General features: G+C 42.3%; 1 protein-coding gene across 2 annotated transcripts in view; it reads right to left on the bottom strand.

Annotated features, from left to right (window-relative positions):
- Positions 1-8,235, bottom strand: part of LOC103378981 (cadherin-8) — an 80,671-nt gene that overhangs the window by 28,818 nt on the left and 43,618 nt on the right. The window lies entirely within an intron of this gene.

Raw genomic sequence — 8,235 nt, 5'->3', positions numbered from 1 at the left:
GGGTGGGGGGGTGGAGGAGTGGGGGAGGGTGGTGTTTTCAGACCTAGTTCAACAGCAGCTGTTTTTCTGTTTCTACTGGTTTTTTACCTTCGTTCTACTTCTCACTGTGAATTTGATCCATTAAACCAAATTCATATTCATCTGTACTACAAATCCACAGTCAAATTTATGTGGACATTGGACACAATAGTACTCCTACAGTACAAGTGTGTATAAGTACATCGACAAATGAAGCTGTTATTTCTCACTTCGTCTTGAGTTAGTGACCAACTGTGACCTTTGACACTGTAAAACCAAAGTCAGTGGGATCAATCGTTGGAATAGTAGTAGTACCACAGTTATCCTACATGCATTGTGTTTTGGGTTTGATTTTTTTGGGTTTGTTCTAGGGTGCCCCCTGTGGCAGCCTTGCTACTAGCAGGTAGAAAACAAACCTACTGGTAGTACTCTACATGGTCACCAGTACTAGACCATATACCATGACTCATACTCATGAAGTAATTATCTGAGCTCGTCAGTATTCCACCAGTGTGTGTACAGTGTTGGCGTCAAAGTGTCAATTACATGTTAGATGTGACATGAATTCAGATAAAACACTTCATAATTGGCTTCTTGTTACCGAGTCGCCCGACCATGACGGTGCCGATTAGTCATAGAGCCGTCTGTAACGGCAGCAGGTGTGAAAAGAACAGAGACAGTGATGAATGTGTCACCCACTCATTATAACACAGCAGGAACTGGAACCGTGTCCACCTATGGACACTGTGTATTTCCACATGCTTTAACTGTAGATGATGACATTCAGCACAACACTGTTGGTCCACACTGTAGATGATGACATTCAGCACAACAGTGTTTAGGTGGTCGGGTGGTCCACGAACTCAGAGACCGCAGGTTCCCTCCCTAACTGTGTCAGAAACACTGGCTCTGACGTCAGTTCTGTTCTCATTTCATTGAGTACAAATGGAGAGACGACGTCAAAGTTCCGCAAGTGTATTTGACCTAAGCATGTGTATATATAATGAGCAGACAGTCGTAGAGCAGGATTGTGTGGTTGTTGAAATTAGGACCAATAATCTACTGGTAAAAATGTGATTTGCTTGTATTTAAGTAGTACTTAGTAGTACCAAAATGTTTATGTTCATGTGGGAGCTGCAGCAATCCTAGCCCCCAAAATGCTCCGATTGGTTGAGACATGTAGTCACATCCCTGAGAATAACCTACAGTTAAGACTTTGACTTCCTCGGTCTTTTTGAGGTTTTGTGGGAACGTGATCAATATTCAACTCTGCTGGCCAATCAGGAAATATCGATGTCCCTTTAATTCACTGTGGACAACTTGATTACTGTGTATCGTGGGTGATATGAATACAAAGTGTTGATGATCTCATTAGATCCTTCCCTTTAACTCCACAGTGACCCGGCTCCTTGTCAGTCATAGTGGGTGCGGGTGTGAGGGAAAGATGGAGGGAGGGAGGGAGAGGGGGAGGTGAGATGGAGAGTGAAAAAAAAAGCAAATGCTGACAGGGAACAACCTGCAGGAACTGGGTACCGTGCTGCAGCTACAGATGGTACTATATGGTAATTGATTGCGTGAGAGGTGTTCAGCGCTGTGATGTCACCAAAGAGACGTTTCCCTTGTTACAACAGCAGAGGTTCTGCCACAGGAACATATGAGACGTTCTGCTGCAGACAGTAAAGCTCCAAAGTGATCAGAGGGCTGGGGCAACAACACGGGGCCGCAGGAGGAGAGGCATTTTTTTTTTGTAAAAATAAAATCAATTGTTTATTATGATAATGAATCTGATCATTATCATTATAAAAGTATAATTATAATAGTATATTTTTAAATGGCAATTTCTTATTATTGTTAATATTGTTATCGCTAATAGCTTTAGCATTATTAGCATTTGTTATTAAAAATTAAACATAAGTGAAATGTAATGAGTCTGGACTTTTTCCCATTCTTTTTGAACATTTAGACTTGTAAAAAAATAAAAAAAAATCTAAATAAATAAATACATTTTTTTTCCATTTATTAATATAGTTTGAATGNAGGAATCAAACCCAGAACCTTCCACATGACAGAAGGTCAGCCCTATTGCTGCACCACTGCTCATGACCTGTGTAAGCTGGTTACTTTGCATAGTAACTAGCGTCATTCCAACACTTCGTTTAACACGCGCTCACACACATATAATGAAAAGAGAGAGAGAGAGAGAGAGAGAAAGAGGGAGAGAGAGGTAGAGGTAGAGAGAAACAGCCAGACTCCTGTTTTCTCCCTTCACTACTGCAACCCAATTATTTCATAGTGAGAAAGCCTGAAGTGGTCCTCAGAGACGGGGGTGTTCTAGTAATTCACAGTCTTATGATGACCTATGCTGTTGTGTTGCCAGAGCTTACCTTGTAATTTTCCCTGGGCTTGTTATACACACTGCCTTTTACAGTGTTTAGATCAGAGCCGATCCATGAACTCTGGGCTTTTACATTCCTCCTTTCTTCACCGCCTCTCGTCACTTTCTTTCCTTCCTCCTATTCACAGGCGATCCCTGATACTGTTACATTAAAGCCTCCACAATACACTCATTGATAATTCACACCGCAGTCTGAACATGGAGCGGTAACAGAAAGGGCCGAGAGGTGAGGTTAAATACAGAATGGTGTGGATGTAAAGGAGAGGAGAGAAGAAGAAGAAGAAAGAAAGGCACATGAAGCCCTTTTTTTCTTTCCTGTGAAGCATGAAATAGGTCTCTCCCTTTTTTCTCCCCTCTCATTGGCAGGTAATGCTTCACACCACCCCTGGTAGAAAAATGAGGAATGGAAAAAGCCAGTGTTTTGGTCCTGCTTCAAATCACTACAGATTAGTTCATTCTCTCCCCTGATAATACAGAGAAATTCTGGGAAGCTGCAGAAATGGATGCCGCTAAAGGGGGGGGAAGGGTGGCGAGGGGGGGAGGGGGGGGGGGGGGGGGGGGGGGGGGTATTGTCTCCGGCTTTTACACGCCGCTCTTAGTATTGTTGTAGTAACACAAATAGCATCACATCGTCTATAAACTTCCAGGGATGGAAGTGCTGAATGGATGCAGAAGAACAAAAAGCCACAGCAGGCATTAGTACCGCTGTGTGCATTAGTACTACGGCTCCGGAAACATGCCTCACTAGAAGGCATTATTCTCAGGCAGTGGTTCTTAAACCTCGGATTTCACATTGTACTGCATCAACTCTGGAAGCATTTGTCTTTCCCGACAGTGCGGTCAATGTTTGACACATCAGACAGGACCAGTGTTTGAAGAAGAGAATTCAGTCCTTATAAGGTCGTCATACTGGTTTTGTTCGGGTTAGCCTTTACAAATATATTTAAATGTTACAAATATATTTAATAGTAAAGGAGACAAAAGATGTTTTAAAATCTGTTGTTCGAGTTAGCCTTTACAAATATATATATAAATGTTACAAATATATTTACTTGCTGTTCCAATTTCATCCTCTTCGGGGCATCACTTTGCTGTGTAGCTCCACCCATGTTACCGATAATCACAGCTGCTCATTTAGCACAATGCTAACACTTGACAAGTTGGGCTGTAACGAAGCGTCGTGAATCGATTAATAATCGTTGCAAACGTACGACCATTCGCATCCGTTGAAATAAAAAGTAAATTGCACATCGAGGTCTAAAGAGTAAGCTGCGTTATCTCTAAAGGTCACTGGTCATACCATGAGACTACACACTCTAGTACAGTAGGTGGCAGTATGTGTCTGAAAAAAATGGAATGTAAGTCATATTTGTGTTGTTCAACAGGCTTGTTAAAGTTGTAACAGCTGGTTTTTGTACATGGTAATTAGCCACCACATGCTCCACCCACCCTTTCTGTGGGGGAGGACCTGAGGACAGCATCTTGTAACCATGGAAACAGTTAAAGTTAGGGAACTGATTGCCGATAAATTGTCATAAATTGTTATGAAAGTAGTAGTAGTAGTAGTAGTGCCTAGCTTTGTTTTCTCTCTGTTAGCATGCTCAGTAAAGTAGTGTATACCATGCTGACAGGTATGGCAAACTGTCAGGACATTGAACAATAAAGAACGGTGTCTGAGGTGTAATAAGTCAGTAATTAACCAGGCTGTTAATCGGTGGTCAGTAGTTAACTTTGTTACTTTAACGTTCCTAACCAAAGTTGTGCGGTTCCCCCTCCCTGGCTCTGAGCAGTCGCCTGCTGGATTCTTTTGGAAGAATTGATCTTCCAGTGTTGGTCAGGACTCTAACCCACAGCAGGATACACATGAGGCATAAATGAAACGCAGCCTACATTTATGGACGTCTCTGCTCACTGAGTGGGAGTCATCATTCACACCCTGTGGTTCATGGCATTTATTAGCACCACAATAATTTAAAAACACATCATCTTCAGAGGTGCCATTACTGCCGGGGAGACACATCAGATTTACTGCCGCAGTTTTTGTTGTTGAAGGCCCCGTGACTCCTGAAAAGGCCCCGGAATAAAGACGTAGGGGGGTCGAGTCTTCTGCTTTATCAGCTGACAAAAATAATAGGCCACATGCTTCCTATTTACTCTGTACACTGGCTCCGTGACAGGAAATCAATAGGATTCTACCTGGAAGTTGAGAGAGGATAAATTGGGAGACGCAGCTGAATGTGACACAAAACAACACAAGGACAATGTTGCTTTGTATCCACAACACTCACACACCACAAACTGGTCTCACCCACATGGGCTGTCCATATGCACTGAAGCAAATACAAATGAGAATAATGAAGCAACAGAGATTCATGAAGAGTCACCTGGAGGCGATCTTTGGAAAAGACACCAGAAAAGACATTTTAGAAATAAATACCACACTGCCTGGAGCTTTGAATAGAATAGAATAGAATAAAATAGAATAGAATGACATTTGTATAGAATAGAATAGAATAGAATAGAATGATTGATGAATTTGTGCAGGTGTAACGATACATTGCGATTCGGTTAAAAATATACACAAATGCTTGACAATTTTTATTGGTTGAACTAAAAAATAAAATTTTGCAAGACAATTTTTTAAAATATTTTTTAATATTAATAATATATTTTTTTTAATGGCAAAGTATTTTTTACATTTTTCTTAGTAAACAACTTAGAGAGTTGATACATTATGTCTTTCTTTTCACTGGTACTGAAACTTCGATAAAATGATAAAAGTATTTTTTCTCTCATTCTTTCATCAACTCTAATCCCCCCCTAGTGGCGAATACATTTTTTTTTAATTGAGTTCAATCTGCTGTCTCTGTGGTGTAAGGCAGCAGCACGAACCACTCCTCCACTTTGTGGAATTACTGACTAAATGACTTCCTTTCCTGCCAAATCAACACAGTTTTATAGTTTGATGTCATGACAGTGAACGTGACGGTCGCCACGACAACCAGATGTTAGTGGATGAAAGAACAAATCTGTGCTCAGACCATTTCACAAAACTACATGAGCCGTACTTGGAGGATTTAACTCCACCACTATGTTGAAAATATACGTTTTTAATTACATCTACTCTGGTGCAGTTTTTTTTTTTTTGTACCGTTCACAGGTACATAAACATTTCCCTCCACATTTCCCAGTTTACATCCTCCTTATTGCCTAGATTCACTTTTTCCACGCTTGATACAACTCAGCAAACTGCTCTGTGGGGAGGCACTCGCAGCTCAGGCAGCGTCGTAGCTAATCACTAAGAAGAATGTGTCATTACAGTTGCTTTACTACTGCTGCAGTGCAGAGTATCCCGACTGCCTGAGCCGCGCTACATCCCTGCTCGGCTCGGCTCGGCTCACAGGCGTGAAGGGTAGCAGACAGAGGGCATTCATATGTATGTGAGCACTGAGCCATAAAAAAAGGAGATATAACTGAGGCATGTGGAGAACTGTGGGCTGCATCAGGCATGGGGCTAACAGTGCCCCGCTGTGAGCCCTGCCCGGGTAAAGAATACTGTTTATGTCTGACTGGCTTTACGCTGCAGGGGTTGAAAGAGAGACAGAAAAAAGAAAAACTGGGATGAATGGAAAGAAGGGCAGGAGTCTGTAAAACAACACCGAGCAGATATCAGGACAAAAAAAGAAAAAAGAAGCTCCAACGCATGGAATTCTATAGGATGTCCTCGACACCAGGTCACGACCTGCTCCTTTGTCTGGTCTAAGGAGTGAAGTCCAGCTCCATTAATCAAATAGACTTAGATCAAGACCTGTAGGGGGCGACAGTTTTAGCAGTTATCAGGTGGGGGAGGGGCTACAGCCTGGACAGTTCCTCCAGTCCATCACAAGGCCGTATATATAGAAAAATACCCATTCACACCTAATCATTCACAGTGGTATATATAGAAAAATACCCATTCACACCAACACATCACACTGACATTCACACCTTATCATTTACGCTGAGTCATTCACACTAGCATTCACATCTTTTGGGCAGTTGGAGGACGTTGAGAACTTGGAGAAAAAAACATTCACACAAAGAAAAAATAATGTTTATAAATGGGGTTTGAACCAGTGACCTTGTTGTTGTAAGGCAGTGGGACGACCCACTCCCACACTGTGTGGCCATCATTGATTTCCTAATATATTATTTCTTTCATTTTCTCTCTGTTTGCTTTTAGTGCTTATTTAATTAGTGTCACAAAAATGGTATTTCAGAGCACGGGATGAAACGATTGGATGTGAAGAAAGAATCTGTTTTTCAGAAATTGCAAACCTCAAAAACACATTTACTGACCATTTGTCCCATTTGTTTGCTGATGCGGTTTCATTACTTCTCCACAGTGTCAGTGCGCACGAGGTTACAGCTGCTTTGTGGAGTCTCATAAATACTAGAAGGTCTTTGGTAAATGTATTTCACTATTTAAACTTTTCTTTCTGTATTTAGTCCTTGGTCAGTGGAAACATTTTTTTTTCATTACATCGCAGCGGCCACTGAGAAGAATCCTAATACGTGGTGAAAGTTATGTCACTTCCTGTTCCTGTTGCTAACAAACTGTGACACGGACCACAGCACAGTCCAAAGGTCTGTCATGTCAGGCTTGTTGTAAAGCTTGTTGTTATTTGAACACATTGTGGGGAAAATGTTTTAGATTCACCGCAGACTCTCAGGCTGAAAACAGCATCTGAGCATGTGTTTGTCGAAGCATCAACTTCAGGTCAGACCACAGGTTTGATTCACTGAGAGCAGGACAGTAAGTCATGGTTATTCATGACTTATCATGATTAATTGTGATTAATCACATTAAAATGTCCTGTCATTTGACAGGCCTAGTAAAAACATAACGTTTCAGACCTTCAATTATCAATTCCTAACACACACACACACTTCCCAGGTGTGTGTGTGTGTGTGTGTGTGTGCCTCTCTCAGCCAGTGTCCTGTGGCTGTCCCCTGATAGTGTCACTGCGGTGACAGAAAGTGATTATGTATTGATCACGATCACATAGACACTGGTGCTGCTCAGGCTCCTGTCTGGGCACAGGGAGGATAATAGCTGCTGATCACACACAGACACTGACAGAGCGTCTCTCCAGGCTGTGCCCACGGCACTGACTCTGGATCATTTTGTCACTTGTGTGACTGGAATGCACGGGCACAGAACTGAGACTGCCGGGCTCTGGTGGAGATGCAAACGTATCTGTAAATTGGTGAAGAACTTTTTTTTTTTAAAAAGTGCAGAGATCTCTCTGATTTAGTAGCAGTACTTTGACCCAACAGCAGGGGGTGACATACTTAGAGGACAGCTGTATGTTTTCTGTGCTGCAGATGGGCATTGACAACAGCACTGTTCAGCTGTGGTTCTCAAACTGTGGCATGCACGCCGCTAGTGGTACGGAAGAGAATCTGCTGTTAGCACCAGGTGAGTTACATCTGAGATCAGAGTGTGTGTGTGTGTGTGTGTGTGTGTGTGGGTGTGTGTGGAGGATGATGTGTATGTACCAGCTGTAGTACTACTTCATGATATACTGCGTCTATCTGGTTTAGTCGTTTTATGTAGACTGAAGTGGTCTGATCTGAACAGCGTCAGACTGGTGGTACTGGGAGAGACAAATACTTTCCAAATAGTATTTGGTACATGCAGTACACAGTCTGGGGACCAGTACTGTTCAGAGTGGTAGTGAGGTACACCATTAATCAAACGAGTATGACAAAATACTACATCTGTGGTTTTGTGTCTTGTTATTCTCCGGCCCCCCCCCCCCCCTCTCTCTCCTCCCCCC

This window comes from Cynoglossus semilaevis, chromosome 5 (assembly GCF_000523025.1).
Source record: "Cynoglossus semilaevis isolate Cse_v1.0 chromosome 5, Cse_v1.0, whole genome shotgun sequence".
Classification (NCBI taxonomy): domain Eukaryota; kingdom Metazoa; phylum Chordata; class Actinopteri; order Pleuronectiformes; family Cynoglossidae; genus Cynoglossus; species Cynoglossus semilaevis.
This window is presented reverse-complemented; position numbering and strand designations above follow the sequence as displayed.